The 21807-nt window shown below is 40.8% G+C and overlaps 1 protein-coding gene and 1 non-coding gene across 7 annotated transcripts in view; both read right to left on the bottom strand.

Annotated features, from left to right (window-relative positions):
• The window catches only part of PEX5L (peroxisomal biogenesis factor 5 like), a 318150-nt gene that overhangs the window by 72145 nt on the left and 224198 nt on the right, over positions 1-21807 (bottom strand). The window lies entirely within an intron of this gene.
• On the bottom strand, positions 2942-3013 carry TRNAC-ACA. Its single transcript has one exon. It is a non-coding gene; the product is annotated as a tRNA-Cys (tRNA).

Here is a 21807-nt window from a genome sequence, read left to right as displayed (position 1 = left end):
AGTTCTGTGGTAAAATGAGCTTGAGAAACTTTAGGTTAAATCAGAGGTTGCAAATGGGTCGCCTATAGGCCAGGCCTAGCCAAGAGTCATATTTACTCCCCCCTCATCCTAGATGTGAAATTTCACATCAAAACTTGGATTTCAGGAAAGTGGTCCAGATAGCAGAATAGAAAGACCCTGAGCTCACCTCCTCCCCCAAGCATATAAAAATCGTAATTATCTGCAGGACAACTATTGACAAAATAGAACCTACTAGGAAAGATTTACAACTAAAGACATAAAGAAGGACTACAACAAGATAGGTAGGAGGGGTATACTCTCAATACAGTCAAATCCCATATGCCCCAGGTGGGTGAACCACAAACTGCAGAAAAATTATTTTGCAGCGGTTTTCCCTCAGGAATGAGAGTTTGAGCCCCATGTCAGGCCTCTAGCCTGGGAGTCCAGCACCAGGAAGACAAGCCCCCAAAGCATGAGGCTATGAAGCCAGTGGGGCTTAACTGCAGGAGCCCCACAGGACTGGAGGAAAAAGAGACTTCACTCTTGAAGGGCTCACACAAAATCTCATGTGCACCAGGACCTAGGACATAATGGCTGAAAACTTCCCTAACTTGGGAAAGGAAACAGCCTTCTAAGTCCAGGAAACTCAGAGTCCCATAGAGGATAAACCCAGAGAGAACACACCAAGACACACTGTAATCAAAATTACAATAATTAAAGATAAGGGAAGAATATTAAATGCAGCAAGAGAAAAGCTACAAATAACACACAAGGAAAGTCCCATCAGGCTACCAGCTGATTTTTCAGCAGAAACTCTGCAGGCCAGAAAGGAGTGGCATGATATATTTAAAGAGATGAAAGGGTAATACCTACAACCAAGAATATTCTACCCAGCAAGGCTCTCATTCAGATTTTTTTTTTTAAATTTTATTTTTAAACTTTACATAACTGTATTAGTTTTGCCAAATATCAAAATGAATCCGCCACAGGTATACATGTGTTCCCCATCCTGAACCCTCCTCCCTCCTCCCTCCCCATTCCATCCCTCTGGGTTGTCCCAGTGCACCAGCCCCAAGCATCCAGTATCGTGCATCGAACCTGGACTGGCAACTCATTTCATACATGATATTTTACATGTTTCAATGCCATTCTCCCAAATCTTCCCACCCTCTCCCTCTCCCACAGAGTCCATAAGACTGTTCTATACATCAGTGTCTCTTTTGCTGTCTCGTACACAGGGTTATTGTTACCATCTTTCTAAATTCCATATATATGCGTTAGTATACTGTATTGGTGTTTTTCTTTCTGGCTTACTTCACTCTGTATAATAGGCTCCAGTTTCATCCACCTCATTAGAACTGATTCAAATGTATTCTTTTAATGGCTGAGTAATACTCCATTGTGTATATGTACCACAGCTTTCTTATCCATTCATCTGCTGATGGACATCTAGGTTGCTTCCATGTCCTGGCTATTATAAACAGTGCTGCGATGAACATTGGGGTACTCGTGTCTCTTTCCCTTCTGGTTTCCTCAGTGTGTATGCCCAGCAGTGGGATTGCTGGATCATAAGGCAGGTCTATTTCCAGCTTTTTAAGGAATCTCCACACTGTTCTCCATAGTGGCTGTACTAGTTTGCATTCCCACCAACAGTGTAAGAGGGTTCCCTTTTCTCCACACCCTCTCCAGAATTTATTGCTTGTAGACTTTTGGATCGCAGCCATTCTGACTGGTGTGAAATGGTACCTCATAGTGATTTTGATTTGCATTTCTCTGATAATGAGTGATGTTGAGCATCTTTTCATGTGTTTGTTAGCCATCTGTATGTCTTCTTTGGATTAAAGATCTAAACGTAAGACCAGAAACTATAAAACTCCTAGAGGAGAACATAGGCAAAACACTCTCTGACATACATCACAGCAGGATCCTCTATGACCCACCTCCCAGAATATTGGAAATAAAAGCAAAAATAAACAAATGGGACCTAATTAACCTTAAAAGCTTCTGCACATCAAAGGAAACTATTAGCAAGGTGAAAAGACAGCCTTCAGCATGGGAGAAAATAATAGCAAATGAAGCAACTGACAAACAACTAATCTCGAGAATATACAAGCAACTCCTACAGCTCAACTCCAGAAAAATAAATGACCCAATCAAAAAATGGGCCAAAGAACTAAATAGACATTTCTCTCATTCAGATTTTACAGAAAAATCAAAAGCTTTATAGACAAGCAAAAGCTAAATGAATTCAGCGCCACCAAACCAGTTTTACAACAAACGTTAAAAGAACTTCTCTACATGAAAAAGAAAAATTCTCAACTAGAAACAAGAAAACTATGAAATGAAAAATTTCACTGGAAAAAGGCAAACACACAATAAAAGGAAGAAAATCACCCACACATAAAGCTAGCAGGGAGGTTAAAAGACAAAAGTATTAAAATCATCTATATCCAGAATAAGCAGTTAAGGGATACACAAAACAATTAGATGCAAAATCAGTATCAGAAACAGTAATCATGAGGGGAGGAGAATACAAATGCTGCTACTGCTAAGTCGCTTCAGTCATGTCTGACTCTGTGCAACCCCAGAGATGGCAGCCCACCAGGCTCCTCCATCCCTGGGATTCTTCAGGCAAGAACACTGGAGTGGGCTGCCATTTCCTTCTCCAATGCATGAAAGTGAAAAGTGAAAGTAAAGTCACTCAATCGTGTCCATCTCCTAGCGACCCCATGGACTGCAGCCTACAAGGCTCCTCCGCTCATGGGATTTTCCAGGTAAGAGTACTGGAGTGGGGTGCCATTGCCTTCTCCAAAAGTGAAGTTGCTCAGTCGTGTCCAACTCTTTGCGACCCCATGGACTGTAGCCTACCAGGCTCCTCTCTCCATGGGATTCTCCAGGCAAGAGTACTGGAGTGGGTTGCCATTTCCTTCTCCAGGGGATCTTCCCAACCCAGGGATCGAACCTGGGTCTCCTGCATTGTAGGCAGACGCTTTAACCTCTGAGCCACCAGGGAAGCCCTGGGAATACAAATGCAGGTTTTAAAAATGCATTTGAAATTAAGAGATCAGCAACAATACGGTCGTGTGTGTGTGTGTATATATATATACGACTGTTCAACCACCTCATGGTAACTGAAAACAAAAAACCATAATAGACATACACACAAAAGAGAAAAAGGAATCCAAATGTAACACTAAGGATAGGCATCAAAGAAAACAAAAGAGGAAAAATCTGTAAAATAATCCAAAATAATTTTTAAAATGGCAATAAGAACATAAATATCAATAATTATCTTAAAAGTAAACTGACTAATGCTCCAACCAAAAAACCGAATGGCTGAATACACAAACAAGTTATATATACATATAAATAAAAAATATATATGTGTGTATATATATACATATATTGCTCACAAAAGACTCACTTGAGATCCAGAGACAGACAGACTGAAAGTGAGAGCATGGAAAAAGGTATTCCATGCAAATGGATATCAAAAGAAAGCCAGAGTAGCAATATTTATATCAGACAAACAGACTTTAAAATAAAGATGGCTATAAGAGTCAAAGAGGGACATTACATAATAATCAAGGGATCAATCCAAGATATAACAATTGTAAACATATATGCATTCAACACAGGCGCACTTCCATATTTATGGCAAATAGTAATAGATATGGAAGGAGAAATTGACAGTAACACAATAATAGTAGGAGACTTTAACACCCCCTTTACATCAATGGACAAATCATCCAGCGAGAAAATCAATAGGGAAACACAGGTCTTAATGATACATTAGATCAAATACACTTAACTGATATTTATAGAGCATTCCATTCAAAAACAGCAGAATACACATTCTTTTCAAGTGCACATGGAACATTCTCCAGGATAGATCATATGCCAAGCCACAAAACAAGCCATAGTAAATTTCAGAAAACTGAAATCATATCAAGGCTCTTTTCCAATCACAACACTATGAGACTATAAAAAAATGGCAAAAAACACAAATACATGGAGGCTAAACAATGTATTACTAAGCAACCAATGTATCCCTGAAGAAATAAAGGAGAAAATAAAAAATACTAGAGACTAATGAAAACAAAAACCTATGTGACACAGTAAAAGCAGTTCCAAGATGGAAGTTTATAGCAATATAAGCTTACCTCAGGAAATAAGAAAAATAATCTACTATTATACCTAAAGGAGGGCTTCCCTTATAGCTCCAATGGGAAGACTCTGCCTGCAATGCAGGAGACCCCAGGTTCAATTCCTGCATTGGGAAGATCTTCTGGTGAAGGGATAGGCTACCCACTCCAGTATTATTGGGCTTCTCTTGTGGCTCAGCTGGTAAAGAATCCACCTGCAATGCAGGAGACTTGGGTTCAATCCCTAGGTTGGGAATCCCTGGAGAAGGGAAAGGCTACCCACTCCAATATTCTGGCCTAGAGAATTCCAGGGACTGAATAGAGATTCCATGGACAAATGAAAACAAAAACGTATGTGACACAGTAAAAGCAGTTCCAATGGAAGTCTATAGCAATACAAGCTTACTTCAGGAAATAATAAAAATCTCAAGTAATCTACTACTATACCTAAAGGAATTGGAGAAGGAACTGGCAACCCACTCCAGTATGCTTGCCTGGAAAATCCCATGGACAGAGGACCTTGGTGGGCTACTGTCTGATAGTGGGGTTGCAAAAGAGTTTAACACGACTTAGTGACTGAACAACAACCACACCTAAAGGAACTAGAGAAAAGAAGAACAATTAAAATACAAAGTTAGGAAAAGGAAAGAAATCACAAAGATCAGAGCAGAAATAGATGAAATAGAGACTAACAACAGAAAAAAGTCAATGAAACTAAAAGTTAGTTCTTTTTTTTCCCTTGTGCCTTAAAAAAAAACAACTTTTTATTTCATAATTGGGGTACAGCTGATTAACAATGTTGTGATAGTTGTGGGTGAACATAATAGCTAGTTCTTCAAAAAGAAAAGTAAAATTGACCATCCTTTAGTGAAATTCATCAAGAAAAAAGAGAGACCAAATCAATAAAATCAGAAATGAAAAAGGAGAAGTTACAACTGATGTCACAGAAATAATCAGTTGGCTAAAAAGTTAGTTCAAGTTTTCTGTAACATCAGATGGAAAAATCTCAATGAACTTTTTCATCAGCCCAATAATAAGCATCATAATAGATTACTTAGGGCAGCTAAGCCAATAAAATGGATAACCCAGAAGAAACAAATTTTCAGAAAAGCACAATCTTTCAAGACTGAACCAGGAAAAAATAGAAAATATGACCAGACCAACTCCAAATACTGAAATTGAATCAGTAATTAAGAAACTCCCAACAACAAAAATCCTGGACCAGATGGTTTCACAGGTGAATTTTACCAAACATTTAGAGAAGACTTAACACCGAAATTTCTGGAACTATTCCCAAAAATTGCAGAAAAAGGAACACTTCTAAATTCATTCTATGGGGCCACCATCACCCTGACAAAGCTATCACAACCAAAGATATCACAAAAAAAGAAAATTACAGGCTAATGTCACTGATGAATATAGATGCAAAAATCCTCAACAAAAGACTAGCAAACTGACTCTGAACAATACATTAAAAGTATCATTCACCATTATCAAGTGGGATTTATCCCAAGGATGCAAGAATTTTTCAATATCTACAAATTGATCAATATGATACACATTAACAAACTGAAGAATAAAAGCCATATGATCATCTCAATAGATACAGAAAAAGTTTTTGATGAAGTTCAACACCCATTCATGATAAACTCTCCAGAAGGTAGGCATAGAGGGAACATGCCTCAAGAAAATAAAGACCATATATGGCAAATCCACAGTTAACAACATGTTCTACAGTGAAAAGCTGAAATCATTTCTTCTAAGATCAGGAATAGGGTTTCCCAGGTGGTTCAGATGTAAAGAATCTGCGTGCAACACAGGAGATGTGGGTTTGAACCCTTGGTTGGGAAAATGCCCCGGAGAAGGGAATGGCAACCCACGACAGTATTCTTGCCTGGAAATCCCATGGACTGTGAAGCTTGGTGGTCTACAGTCCACGGGGTCACAATGAGTCAGACACAACTTAGCAACTGAGCACACATGCCCACATGCAAGATCAGGAATTATTCAACATAGTTTTGGAAGTCCTAGTCATAGCAACCAGAGAAGAAAATGAAATAAGAGAAATTCAAACTTCAAAAGAAGTCAATCTGTCACTGTTTTCAGATGACATGATACTATACAGGCTGCTGCTGCTACTTAGTCGCTTCAGTGGAGTCCAACTCTGTGCGACCCTATGGACTGTAGCCTGCCAGGCTCCTCTGTCCAAGGAATTCTCCAGACAAGAGTACTGGAGTGGGTTGCCATGCCCTCCTCGATACTATACAAAGACAATCCTAAAAACACCACCAGAAGACTATGAGATCTTATCAATGAATTTGATAAAATTGTAGGTACAAAATTAACATACAAAAATCTGTTGCATTTCTATACATTAATGATGAACTATCAGAAAGAGGAATTAAGGAAACAATTCCATTTACCATTGCATCAGAAAGATTAAAATACCTAGGAATAAAAGTACCTAAAGAGGCAATAGACTTGTACTCAGAAAACTAGAAGATGTTGATGAAGGAAATTGAAGACAACACACAGATGGAAAGATATACCATGTACTTGGATTGGAAAAATTGGTATTGTTAAAATACTCAACACAATCCATAGATTCAATGCAATCTTTATCAAATTACCAATGGCATTTTTTACAGAATTAGAACAAATAAATTTAAAATTTGTATGGAAAAATCAAAGATCCCAAATAGCCAAAGCAATCTTGAGAAAGAACAGAACTGGAGAAATAACACTCCTTGACTTCAGACTATACTACAAAGCTACAGTAAACAAAACTGTCTACTAGCACAAAAACAGACACATGGAACTAGGATAGAGAGCCCAGAAATAAACCCACACATTTATGGTCAATTAATCTGTGAGAAAGACGTCAAGAATGTACAGTGGAGAGAATATAGTGTGTAGTGCTGGGAAAACTGGACAGCCACATGTAAAAGAATGAAATTAGGACATTTTCTAACCCCACACAAAAATAAGGTCCAAATGGACTAAGACCAAAACTTAAGACCAGATACCATAAAACTCCTAGAAGAAAACATAGGCAGAACCATTGACATAAATCACAGCAATAGTTTTTTTAGATCCATCTTCTAAAGTAACAGAACAAAAAGCAAAAAAACAAATGGGACCTAAGCAACTTATAAGCTTTTGCATTACAAAGGAAACCATACACAAAATGAAAAGACAACCTACAGACAAGGAGAAAATATTTGTGAACAATGCAACTGACAAGGACTTAATCTTCACAATATACAAACAGCTTATACATCTTAATATATAAACAAACAATTCAATCAAAAAATGGGCAGATGCCCTAAATAGACATTTATGCAAAGAAGACATCCAGATGATCAACATGCACATGAAAAAAAATGCTCAACATCACTAATTACTAGAGATATGTGAAAAAAAGCAACCAAAAAAAAATCTGTAATGAGATATTACCTCACATTGGTCAGAAAGGCCATCATCAGAAAGTCTATAAATAATAAATGCTGGAGAGGGTGCGGAGAAACGGGAACCCTCCTACACACTTGGTGGGAAATTAAATTGGTGCAGTCATTAAGGAGAAAAGTATGGAGGTTTCTTAAAAAACTACAAAAATAGAGTTACCATGTGATCTAGTAATCTCATTCCTGAGTATACATGCAGAAAAGACAAAACTCTAATTAGAAAAGATACATGCACCCCAACGTTCATAGTAGTACTATTTACAATAGCCAAGACATGAAAGAAACCTAAATGTTCATCAACAGAGGAATAGAAGAAAAAGATGTGGTATATTTTCTCTCTCTCTCTCTCTCTCACACACACACACACACACAATGGAATACTGCTGCTGCTGCTAAGTCGCTTCTGTTGTGTCTGACTCTGCGACCTCATAGACGGCAGCCCACCAGGCTCCGCCATCCCTGGGATTTTCCAGGCATGAGTACTGGAGTTGGTTGCCATTGCCTTCTCTGCAATGGAATACTAATTACCCATAAAAAAGAATGAAATATTGCCATTTGCAGTAACCCGAAAGGACCTAGAGATTATTATACTAAGTGAAGTCAGTCAGAGAAAAACAAATATCATGTGATATTACTTATATGTGGAATCTAAAAAAAAAGATACAAATGTACTTACTTACCAGATAATGTACTCAGAGACACAGAAAACTAACTTATGATTTCTAAAGGGGAAAGAGGGGCAGGGATAAATTAGGAATTTGGGATTAATAGATACATACTGCTACTGCTAAGTTGCCTCAGTTGTGTCCGACTCTGTGCGACCCCATAGACAGCAGCCCACCAGGCTCCCCCGTCCCTGGGATTCTCCAGGCAAGAACACTGGAGTGGGTTTCCATTTCCTTCTACAGTGCATGAAAGTGAAAAGTGAAAGTGAAGTTGCTCAGTCGTGTCTGACTCTTCGCGACCCCATGGACTGCAGCCCACCAGGCTCCTCCATCCATGGGATTTTCCAGGCAAGAGTACTGGAGTAGGGTGCCATCGCCTTCTCCGCTTCACATGCTAATGATCATTTAAACTCTCTAAGAGGGAAATAGATGGGGAAACAGTGGAAACAGTGTCAGACTTTATTTTTTGGGCTCCAAAATCACTGCAGATGGTGACTGCAGTCATGAAATTAAAAGACGCTTACTCCTTGGAAGGAAAGTTATGACCAACCTAGATAGCATATTCAAAAGCAGAGACGTTACTTTGCCAAAAAAGGTTCGTCTAGTCAAGGATATGGTTTTTCCAGTGGTCATGTATGGATGTGCGAGTTGGACTGTGAAGAAGGCTGAGTGCCGAAGAATTGATGCTTTTGAACTGTGGTGTTGGAGAAGACTCCTGAGAGTCCCTTGGACTGCAAGGAGATCCAACCAGTCCATTCTGAAGGAGATCAGCCCTGAGATTTCTTTGGAAGGAATGATGCTAAAGCTGAAACTCCAGTACTTTGGCCACCTCATGTGAAGAGTTGACTCATTGGAAAAGACTCTGATGCTGGGAGGGATTGAGGGCAAGAGGAGAAGGGGACGACAGAGGATGTGATGGCTGGATGGCATCACTGACTCGATGGACGTGAGTCTGAGTGAACTCCAGGAGTTGGTGATGGACAGGGAGGCCTGCCGTGCTGCGATTCATGGGGTCACAAAGAGTCAGACATGACTGAGCGACTGATCTGATCTGATCTGATCTGATCTGAAGAGGGTTAATACAAGCAGTGAGCCCTAAACATAATTACCTTGAAACTCTGCATGTGTGTGTGGTGTTAGGGTTTTCCAGAACATAGTTGTGAAAATGCTGATACAGAGACCCAGAGCATGAGCATCTGAAACAGTGCTCATTGGTGGGATTAATTTGGTGTATCCTGAGAAGCTATCAGGGAAAGGAATTTACCACATATTGTTTTTATGTGATTGTTTCCAGTGGAGACTCATCTCCAATTAGCCAGCAGGTTCTCTGATTCTCACATATGCTGTGTGAAATCAGAATTACTCAAGATTTTGTTGCTGCAGTTCCAGAAATGAAACCCAAAATGTGGAGGGAAGAATTAAAATAATTTCTATATGTTTTTGAGGAGACAGCTTATTTGATGCATTTATCACTTCAATACTAACTAGTTATTTAAAATGTCATTTGAAACTATGCATAATTCTGTATACAGATTGGACAAAGACTGGAAGAAACATGAAAAAATGGAGATAGTTAATTTATTAGTACAGTGGGATGTCTGGGTAGTTCCTGACTTTCCTCCCCCAATCTTTTGGTTTTCCTTATTGTTGTTGCCTTTAACCACAATAAGAGAAAATCTTTGTTAAAGGAATAATTTTCTGGTGACCAACAATTTTTAAATTCTGTGGTTGACTCAGGGTCTGTAAGACATGCAAACATTCTCTAGGTTTGGAATAGCAATTAAAAGCAGGAGTTTTGGAGTTAGATGTGGTCAGAATCCCAATTCTACCACTGAATTGTGGTGTGACCTTGAGTACCTCACTGAATCTCTCTTTGTCTGTTACCCACATTGAAATGGGAATAACACTTGCTGGATAGGATTGCTGTGAGCCCTGCGTGACATGATGAATGTAAAACACTGAGTGCAGAACATAGAGCTCATGCCAGGCTGCACTTCAAACTACAACTACAGCAACCTTAGGATGGCTGGACATGTCAACTGTTCCTTCCCTCCAATCCTTCCTTGGCTACAGGGCAAGGCCACCAGTGGGGCTGGTTTAGGAGCAGTTTCCTTAGTAACAATTTTTCCTGGTGGTAAAGAATTTAATTAGCTATACTTAATATACTGCCTTTAATGGTGAAAATCACCATCTCTCCCATCCTGTCAGGATATTTAAGGGAAAAATAAAAAACAGTCTGTCTTTTTTTTTTTTTTTTTTGCTTTACCTTGTTCTTTTTTTTTTTTTTTTTTTAATAGTTTATTTGGCTGCACTGGGTCTTAGCTGCAGCATGTAGGATCTTTTTTTCTAGTTGTGGCATGCAAACTGTTTAATTGTGACACGTGGGATCTAGTTCCCTAACCAGGAATCAAACCCAGGACCCCTGCATTGGGAGCACAAAGTCTTAGCTACTGGACTACCAGGGAAGTCCTAAATTGTTTGTTTTTATCCCCTGGGATGTTTGTTTTTCCTGGTAAGGCTACTCCTTTATTCTCTCCCCATGTGAATCCCACCCGTGCTGGCTCAGGCAAGCTTCAGGCAGGAGACTTTGGCCACACTAACAGCATGTTCACTGCTGCACACAGAAACGCACTCTGACTTCCTATAGTCTTACCGTTATTTTTAAAGCAAAGTATTATTATTCTCCCTCCTCCTCATGGGAGGATAATTCCCCTTTGGGACAGGAATCCTGCCTTTTGACTCAAGATGGGAAAGGTGACTCTCTGCTCTGATTGCTCAGCTCCTGCAAGAATGGTTAATCCATGATTGCCTTTTCAGGCCGGACACATGGACACACACTAGAGGTGACAACTACCTCCTGGCTCTTCCAGGTCTCCAAAGAGTGGGCCTGGGCAGGACAGTGGGATTTAGAAGGGTCCCAGAGACAGGCACACATGGGGAAAAAGTTATTCCCTTTTCATTTTTCTCTCAAAGCTTCTGATCAACTTAAGGATAAAAGAGTATCATTTTGACAGGAAAAGGCAGATTAAAAATTCACTCATAACTGTACTGATCATATTGCACTGATATTTTGCTTTTCTCACTTCTCCTTTTGACTACTGTGATTGTTACAATGCTTGACAGAGTCTAGATCCAGTTTGTTATCCTATGAGGATAATGGGAAGGAAAATGGCAGAAGCTGCTTTCTTTGAAATCAAACTGGCAAAGCAAAGATTTTGAAGAAGGAGCTCCCCTGCCCTAGATCATGGGGTGGTGCTGTTACGTGGTGAGGGGACTGTGCTCAGGCCCCTGAGCTAATGTCCAGCTGTTTACAGCTACTGTGGACTGGGCAGTTTGCCATAAGCACTGGTGCCTTAAAAAAAAATTCCAGATGGTCAAAATTACCACACATTCTCCTTGTGTACTGATTTATTGGCCTGTGAGGATAAATTTGGATAGAACTGGAGAAATATTTTCTCTGCCAAGGATACTAGGCATTGGACTTTGTGGCAGCAGCAGCCTCATTCCAAGTGTCAAAGCACAGGAGAGAAACCAGTAAAATGCCACGCCAGAGACTCTCTAGGCCGAGGAGAAAGTCTGCCACTGGAGCACTCTTTCCTACAGAACCAACAGAGGAGGTTATGGATGGAGTGACATTCCTTGATGGGCAGTTTTTAGACTGTCTGGCAAGACTTGTTGGACTTTAACAAACGATAATGCTTGCATTGTTCTCAGGAGCTATTACCTAATTAGGAACACATTTTGAAAGGTTAGGCACAATATTTTAAAAAGGAAATACCATTTTAATACAAGATAGAATTGCTTTTCTAATATCTTTATATAAAATGGATTATTTTTCATAGAGAACCCCTTCCATTGAGGTAATTCACAAGATTTGAGGAGCGGCATCTTCTCAGAGTAATTTATTGTATCAGTTCAGTTGCTCAGTCGTGTCCGACTCTTTGTGACCCCATGAATCGCAGCACGCCAGGCCTCCCTGTCCATCACCAACTCCCGGAGTTCACTCAGACTCATGTCCATCAAATCAGTGATGCCATCCAGCCATCTCATCCTCTGTCGTCCCCTTCTCCTCAATGTTTCCCAGCATCAGGGTCTTTTCAAATGAGTCAGCTGTTCGCATCAGGTGGCCAAAGTATTGGAGTTTCAACTTTAACACCAGTCCTTCCAATGAACACCCAGGACTGATCTCCTTTAGGACGGACTGGCTTATTATATACTTACACATTTACTTCACTCAGTCAGCAAAACTTGTGACAAGCCTACCCTGAAACAGGCAATGTTCTAGTCAATAGGGTACAGTGGTGGACAGGGGACATGTGGATCCTGCAACTGTGAGTAGTCTGGTGGGGCTCAGATAAATGAAACACAGTGCTGAAGATGAGGGAGGGAAGGTGTTCTAGGAATAAAGAGGTTGGGAAATAGATGGGTAAACAGTGGAAACAGTTTCAGACTTTATTTTTAGGGCTCCAAAATCATTGCAGATGGTGACTGCAGCCATGAAATTAAAAGACGCTTACTCCTTGGAAGGAAAGTTATGACCAACTTAGATAACATATTGAAAAGTAGAGACATTACTTTGCCAACAAAGGTCCGTCTAGTCAAGGCTATGGTTTTTCCAGTGGTCATGTATGGATGTGAGAGTTGAACTGTGAAGAAAGCTGAGTGCCAAAGAATTGATGCTTTTGAACTGTGGTGTTGGAGAAGACTCCTGAGAGTCCCTTGGACTGCAAGGAGATCCAACCAGTCCATTCTAGAGGAGATCAGTCCTGGGTGTTCTTTGGAAGGACTGATGCTGAAGCTGAAACTCCAGTACTTTGGCCACCTCATGCGAAGAGTTGACTCATTGGAAAAGACTCTGATGCTGGGAGGGATTGGGGGCAGGAGGAGAAGGGGACAACAGAGGATGAGATGGCTGGATGGCATCACTGACTCGATGGACGTGAGTCTGAGTGAATTCCGGGAATTGGTGATGGACAGGGAGGCCTGGTGTGCTGCGATTCATGGGGTCGCAAAGAGTCAGACACGACTGAGCAACTGAACTGAACTGAACCCAACCTAGACTTGAGGGATCTCCCTGGAAGCCATGAAAGCCCATTGAGACCCTCAGAGTGAACAGAATTTAGCCAGGTAATGAGGTGAGGAAAGAATATTTCTGGTGGGAGAAATAGCACGTGCAAAGGCTAGGAAGATTACTAGATTACTAGAAGATGGCCTCTTCTAGGAAGTGACAACATACTATGGTGCTGTGTAGACATCAAGGTGGACGACAGAGTTGAAGATGTAAAGGCAAGAATGGCCCCCATCATAAAGGACCTTATTAAGATAGGTCCATGAGTTTGAACTTTATTTTGTAAGTGGGAAGTCATTAATCAGATCTGTGTTTTAGAAAGATTATTTGGCTGAAACGATGAGGATGGAATAACGGGAGCATTCCATTCTCCACTCTGGAGCCAAGGAGACCAGTCACAAGGCTATGAGAGATGTCTGAGAGAGTCATTTCCTAGGCAGGTTGATAGGGAGTCTAGGGGTTCCCAAGGAGAGAGGGGTCTGGAATTCTCAAGGAGGAAGAAAGGACAAACTTTTTTCTTTCTGCACATTCCTTAGGATTATATAACAATAATGTATCCTGCCTAAGGACAGTCTTTGGATTAAACCTTCTGGCTAATTCTGTTATCTTAAAATGTAAATTATGGGAGGTCTTTACAACCTCCAGACATTCTTTGGCGTATGTAACTTCATTGTTAACACTAGCAAGCAGGTACTCTTTCTGCCCCTTTCTGATGCCTATGTCAGAAGCTTTCTCTATCTCCTTTATACTTTAATAAAACTTTATTACACAAAAGCTCTGAGTGATCAAGCCTCGTCTCTGGCCCCGGATTGAATTCTTCTCCTCCGGGGGCCAAGAATCCCGGTGTATGCGCGTAATTCAACAACAACCTTTCATGTCTATATAAGAAAATGATGGTGATGACAGTATGTTGGCAGTGGAGGTAGAGAAAAGGATATATTTGAGAGATATTTAGTAGAATCAACAAGACTAGGTTTTTGATTAGATGTTGGAGGAGAGATAGATGTATATAAGTGAGAGACAGAGAGGCAGACAGAGACAGAAGGAGACAGAAAGATACGAGGTTTTTCGCTTGAGGGATTCTATTCCTTAGAGAGCAGAAAATGTGAACTGGGGTTACAGTGAAGAGCTCGGATCTGCTGTGCAGTTTAAGGTGTCTTTGGTATGATGGAGCACAGAAGCTGAGTAGGATGTGGGCTATATGGATTTGGTCTTAGGAGGACAGTCAGAGGCAGAAATGTGGATTTTGGAGTCAGCACTTGAGTGGTGAGTGATGAGTGGTGACTGGAATCACAGGAAGGGATTCTAGTGAGAGGTGTCAGGAGAGAACAGGCTGCCTGGGGCTGCACTCAGAACATCAGCAGCAAGGAATAGGCAGAGGATGAAGAACTCACTTGAGAGGGAGAGAAAATCTGGGTTTAGAAAATCCAAAAGAAGAGAACCCTTAAAGAGGAAGTGTTTAACAATGTCAAATGTTGCAGCGAGGTTAAATTAGGCCGAAGAACGTCTATGAGCATGGACAGTAATGGAGATGTGATGTTGTCCAGAGCAACATCCATGGAATAGGGGTGGAAGCCAAATGGCCATGGATTGAGAGCGAGTGAGAACACACACACACACACACACACACACACACACACACATGCTGTAATGGTAAAGACATCTTCTTCAGAGTGTTTGTGGAGTTCCTGAAACCATGAAGTAGCTGAAAAATTTCCGTTTTCACTTAACTGGTTGTTTTCCCTCAATGTAATACATTTACACCTATTTCCCGCCACTCCCCGCCACCACCGCCTCCCCACCCCACCCCCCCCTCCCCTGCCGCCCCACTCACTTATTTACTTGTTTATCTTTTCTCAAGCCAAATGCCTTAGTTGAATCACAGCCAAGGCCTAAGGATGGGAGTGGGATAGGGAAAAGAACAGCCATATTTTCTTTTCTTGTTTATTGTTTCACAGGATCTGAGCATTACAACAGGAAGGAAGAGGCCTTAGGAACATTTCCTTTGGGGATAAAATGGGGGTGGAGAGGGGGGAAGAAATGCACATTAGGAAGTTACTAAAGTGGTTTGACTTGAGACCAGGCTGACTGCAATGGAACAGAGAAGAAAAGACTGAATCAGAGATGTTCTATGTGAAGAAATAAGCGAGTTTAGTGACAAAACTATATTACTTCTTACTAAAAGCCACAGATTGTCACCTTGAATATGTATAATTTTTAGAAGAGCTTTCAAGTGCATTAACTTATTTGACCTTCATGAGTGACTTCTACAAGGTTACCAGCTAGTTAATAATGGACCCAGGGCCAGACCCTGTCTCCTAATTCCTTCTCACACCTTTTTCATTAATACAACCTTGTTTTCCGCATCCTGCTCCGCAGTGCTGACCTATCCTCAGCGTAAAGGATCCATCAAGGCTGTTGCTTGGCAAATATTATCTTGGTTGGATGAAAGAGCAGAACAGAGCCCATCTGCTTGTCTCTTGTCACTTAATTTTCTGAGACAAACCAAGCTCATTCTGTTTAGAAATACAAGGTCATTGATACTGCACTCGACTGCTTTTCTATCAGAAATGAAGAAAACTGCAATGGAATGTTAAAGTGAGACTTTTTCAGTCTAAGTTTTGGCTCTGGTTCCAGGAAAAGGAATGAAATAAAAGGTGCCTGACGTGCAAAGAGAATGGTTATGTATAAATATACAATATATATCTTCCAGTATTCAGCCTGTAATCCTTATAAATGGGCTAATGTTGAAACGGCTAGGGATAGCATTTCCACAAAGTGAATGGTCATGGATGTGTGTTTCTCACGACCAGGTCTGAGCCACCAAAGGGCAAGCCAATCTGAGCTATTTTGAATTCCACCCAAGAGGCCTTCCTAGAAGGTTGAGGATTGGTGACCTTTTTATTGGAACTGCAGTTGGTTACTCTTAGCAGGAACTTCAGGCCTAAAGGTGCTCCCAGCTTGGGGAGGCAAGGAGCTCTGAACTGTGATTATGGAAGGAGGTGTGTAATTATTACAGCAGAATAGATGTCTCAGCTTGAGAACAAAAACGTCTGGAGGACTTTTTATCATCTTAGAGAGTGGAGAAACCTATGGGACTCTTCCAGGTTGAATTGTGTTCCCCTAAAAGATAGGGTGAAGTCCTAACATCTGGTGTCTGTGAATGTGATCTTACTTGAAAATGGGTCTTCACAGATGTAATCAAGTTCAGATGAGCTTCTTAGGGTGGACCTTTAATCCAATATCACTGGTGTCCCTATAAGAAGAAGGGAATTTGGACACAGAACAAAGACGGCCATGTGATATTGGAGGAGAGATTGAAGTTATGCAGCCATAAGCCAAGGAACATCTGGGGCTACCAGTAAATGGAAGAGGCAAGGAAGGATCCACCCTAGAGGCTCCGGTAGTGGTGGTTGGGGGGTTGTTGCCCTGCCAGCAACTTGATTTCAGAATTGTAGCTTCAGGGGCTGTCAGACAATAAAGTTATTTTGTTTTAAGCATGCCTGTGGCGCTTTGTTTCAAAAGCTGTAGGACTCTAATACAAGGGCCCAACCTATGATTTGTCAAAGGCTAGCTCACAAATGAGGTTCGAATGGGCAGTAGAAAATACAATTTTTTTCCTCTCACCGTATCAAGATCTGCCACTAATTTAAATGCAAGCTAAGAGACCTAGTGCCTAATACATGTTCAACAAATACCATTTGTGAATGAATGGGTTCCCTAACTCATTGAGATGTACGATTTCTTACATTCTACTTCATTTAATTACTCAAATGGGCTTAAGTGCATTATTTCCATTTTTATCAATGAGGAAGCTGATGTCACAGAGATTAAATAATTTGCCCAAGGAAAATGGCTCAGACTGCAGAACTGAGATTTGAATAGCAGTCTTCCTGCCTCTAGTCTGTATTTTTCTACTTAATCATTAGGGTAATCCATAAATAACAGGTGAGATGTCCAACGTCCTGTGTCCTCTTATAATTCATGTTCAAAGAACGATGACTCTTTTTAAAATGATTTTTAAAAAAGTTTTATTATGGAAACTTAAAACATGGACAACAGGTAATTAAATATGACCTGTTAAATAACTATCACAATTTTCATGAAAACCTTATATAAATCACATAGATAAAACATCAGTATGTATCTATGTGATTAATATATGTAATGTTATGTTTTTATATCTGTATAGAACTATGTAAGCAGGGAGAGAGGTTTCTCTAGATTAACACTCTGAGACGCAGTTCCAAAACTCCTAACAGCTAACTGCCAGCCCATCCCAAGGGCATGAAGATGGGCTACCAGAGAGAGGCCAGCTCCTCTGTCATAGGAACAGGATGCTGTGCCCTTCTAATATGTCACTCGCTGGGAACACAACACTGTGAGGGACACCTTTGAGCATCCGTTGAAGAGCTCCCAGGAGCAAAATCACTGTGGCCACAAAAGCACCATGTAGGCCACGGGCAAATTGACTTCACAGCTGCTGATGAGGATGTCCAGTGGTAGCAAATTACTATTTCTCATTTTGAAATGATTTCTTAGACTCTGGGTGCAATAATATATTTTCTTGGCAGGTCCTTAAAAAGACTAACTGAAAAGTCCATCTATAGGAAACCAGGCAGAGAACAGATTGGATAGCTTGAATAAATTGAACATTATTAGAGCTAGTGGAGGTGATGGAATTCCAGTTGACCTATTTCAAATCCTAAAAGTGCTGCACTCAATATGCCAGCAAATTTGGAAAACTCAGCAGTGGCCACAGGACTGGAAAAGGTCAGTTTTCATTCCAATCCCAAAGAAGGGCAAAGCCAAAGAATGTTCAAACTGCCACATAATTGCACTTATCTCACACGCTAGTAAAGTAATGCTCAAAATTCTCCAAGCCAGGCTTCAACAGTACATGAACTGTGAACTTCTAGATGTTCAGCTGGATTCAGAAAAGGCAGAGGAACCAGAGATCAAATTGCCAACATCTGTTGGATCATTGAAAAAGCAAGAGAGTTCCAGAAAAATATCTACTTCTGTTTTATTGACTATGCCAAAGTCCTTGACTGTGTGGACCATAACAAACTCTGGAAAATTCTTCAAGAGATGGGAATACCAGACCACCTGACCAGCCTCTTGAGAAATCTGTATGCAGGTCAGAAAGCAACAGTTAGAATTGGTCATGGAACAACAGACTGGTTCCAAACAGGGAAAGGAGTACGTCAAGTCTGTATATTGTCACCCTGTTTATTTAATTTTTATGCAGAGTACATCATGAGAAACACTGGGCTGGATTAAGCACAAGCTGGAATCAAGATTACTGGGAGAAATATCTATAACCTCAGATATGCAGATGACACCACCCTTATGGAAGAAAGCAAAGAACTAAAGAGCCTCTTGATGAAAGTGAAAGAGGAGAGTGAGAAAGTTGGCTTAAAACTCAACATTTGGAAAAGTAAGATCATGGCATCTAGTCCCAACACTTCATGACAAATGGATGGGGAAACAGTGGAAACAGTAAGAGAGTTTATTTTTTTTTTTTGGCTCCAAAATCACTGCAGATGGTGACTGCAGCCATGAAATTAAAAAGACACTTGCCCCTTGGAAGAAAAGTTATGATCAACCTAGACAGCATATTAAAAAGCAGAGACATTACTTTGCCAACAAAGGTCCATCTAGTCAAAGGTATGGTTTTTCCAGTAGTCATGTATGGATGTGAAATTTGGACTACAAAGAAAGCTGAGAGCTGAAGAATTGATGCTTTTGAACTCTGTGGTGTTGGAGAAGACTCTTGAGAGTCCCTTGGATTGCAAGGAGATCCAACCAGTCCATCCTAAAGGAAACAAGTCCTGAATATTCATTGGAAGGACTGATGCTGAAGACAAAACTCCAATACTTTGGCCACCTGATGCAAAGAACTGACACATTTGAAAAGACCTTGATCTTGGGAAAGACTGAAGTAAGGAGGAGAAGGGGACAACAGAGGATGAGATGTTTGGATGGCATCACCAATTCAATGGACATGAGTTTGAGTAAACTCCGGAGTTGGTGATGGACAGGGAGGCCTGGCATGCTGCAGTCCATGTGGTCACAAAGAGTCAGACACGACTGAGCGACTGAACTGAACTGAAACCCTAGATTATAGATCTGTACTTAGTTCTTAAATTACAAAGCAGAAAAAGACAGTTCTTGACCTCAAGGAACTCAGTCACTTGGAAGTTGTTGTTTTGGGTGTTGAAACGCATTCTTGTCCAGTAGTCAGAAGATGTGGACTCTTGTCCTGGTGCCACTACTCTTTAGGGTTGTGCGTATGTGAGTGCTAAGTTGCTTCAGTTGTGTCCAACTCTGTGTGACGCTATGGACTGTAGCCCGCCAGGCTCCTCTGTCCATGTGATTCTCCAGGCAAGAATACTGGAGGGAGTTGCCACGCCCTCCTCCAGGGGATCTTCCCAACCCAGGGATCTAACCCATGTCTCTTTCATCTCCTGCATCTTAAATATTGGCATTTAAGCTCTTTACCACTAGAGTCACCTGGGAAGCCCTTAGGGGTGTGATGTCAACCAAATCAAATGACCTTTTTTTCATTTCCAAATTTGGGGGAAATTTTTATGTAAACTGAAGAGTTATACCAGAATTAGGTGACATTATTATTATTTTGTAAAAACACTTTTATGTTTTTATAAAACTACATCTACTTCTAAATGTCCAAAGAGGTGGATGCTGCTAACCAGCTGAGCACAAACAACCCCGCTTAAATTCTGTAAGGATGAAACTGTATTAGGGGCGTTTCTTTTTTCTTGGAGATGGAGCTTGTAATTTTTAAAAAGGATATTCAGAATCTGAAGAACATTGCTGACTCAAGAGAAATGCAAAGGTCAATTGTTGCATCTAAGCTGTGCTGTCATGACATTTGAATAATTAAAAGGTTGTTTTCAGAGATAATTGTAGTCCCACATTTTAGCTAAGTGTTTAATGACAATAAACTATAAACGTGCTCTGTTTTCATACGGGGAAGTCCCCAGAGCCTATTAACTGTCCAGATGGTAAGAAATAGAAAGATTAAATGTATTTAAATTCAGTTCAATTCAGTTGCTCAGTTGTGTCTGATTCTTTGGGACCCCACGGACTGCAGTATGCCTGGCCTCCACGGCCATCACCAACTTCCGGAGCTTATTTAAGCTCACGTCCATCAAGTTGGTGATGCCATCCAACCATCTCATCCTCTGTCATCCCCTTCTCCTCCTGACTTCAATCTTTCCCAGAATCAGGTCTTTTCCAATGAGTCAGTTCTTTGCATCAGGTGGCCAAAGTATTGGAGTTTCAGCTTCAGCATCTGTCCTTCCAATGACTATTCAGGACTGATTTCCTTTAGATTGACTGGTTTGATCTCCTTGCAGTCCAAGGGACTTTCAAGAGTCTTCTCCAACACCACAGAGTTCAAAAGCATCAATTCTTTAGTGCTCAGCCTTCTTTATGGTCCAACTCTCACATCCATACATGACTACTGGAAAAACCATAGCTTTGACTAGACAGACCTTTGTTGGTAAAGTAATGTCTCTGCTTTTTAATATGCTGTCTAGGTTGGTCATAGATTCTCTTTCAAGGAGCAAGTGTCTTTTAATTTCATGGCTGCAGTCACTATCTGCAGTGATTTCAGAGCCCAAGAAAATAAAGTCTGTCACTGTTTTTATTGTTTCCCCATGTGTTTGCCATGAAGTGATGGGACCAGATGCCATAGGGATCATCGAAATCTTTCAAACAGGAGAAGACAATGGCAACCCACTCCAGTACTCTTCCCTGGAAAATCCCACAGACAGAGGAGCCTGGTAGGCTGCAGTCCATGGGGTCACGAAGAGTCGGACATGACTGAGTGTAGTGATTTTGGAGCCCAGAAAAATAAAGTCTGACGCTGTTTCCACTGTTTCCCCATCTATTTCCCAAGAAGTGATGGGACCAGATGCCATGATCTTCCTTTTCTGAATGTTGAGCTTTAAGCCAACTTTTTCACTCTCCACTTTCACTTTCATCAAGAGGCTTTTTAGTGCCTCTTCACTTTCTGCCATAAGGGTGGTGTCATCTGCATATCTGAGGTTATTAATATTTCTCCTGGCAATCTTGATTCCAGCTTGTATTTCTTCCAGTCCAGCGTTTCTCATGATGTACTCTGCATATAAGTTAAATAAGCAGGGTGACAGTATACAGCCTTGACGTACTCCTTTTCCTATTTGGAACCAGTCCGTTGTTCCATGTCCAGTTCTAACTGTTGCTTCCTCACCTGCATACAAATTTCTCAAGAGGCAGATCAGGTGGTCTGGTATTCCCATCTCTTTCAGAATTTTCCACGGTTTATTGTGATCCACACAGTCAAAGGCTTTGGCATAGTCAATAAAGCAGAAATAGATGCTTTTCTGGAACTCTCTTGCTTTTTCCATGATCCAGCGGATGTTGGCAATTTGATCTCTGGTTCCTCTGCCTTTTCT

Source organism: Bubalus bubalis, chromosome 1 (assembly GCF_019923935.1).
Source record: "Bubalus bubalis isolate 160015118507 breed Murrah chromosome 1, NDDB_SH_1, whole genome shotgun sequence".
In the NCBI taxonomy this organism is placed as follows: Eukaryota; Metazoa; Chordata; class Mammalia; order Artiodactyla; family Bovidae; genus Bubalus; species Bubalus bubalis.
This window is presented reverse-complemented; position numbering and strand designations above follow the sequence as displayed.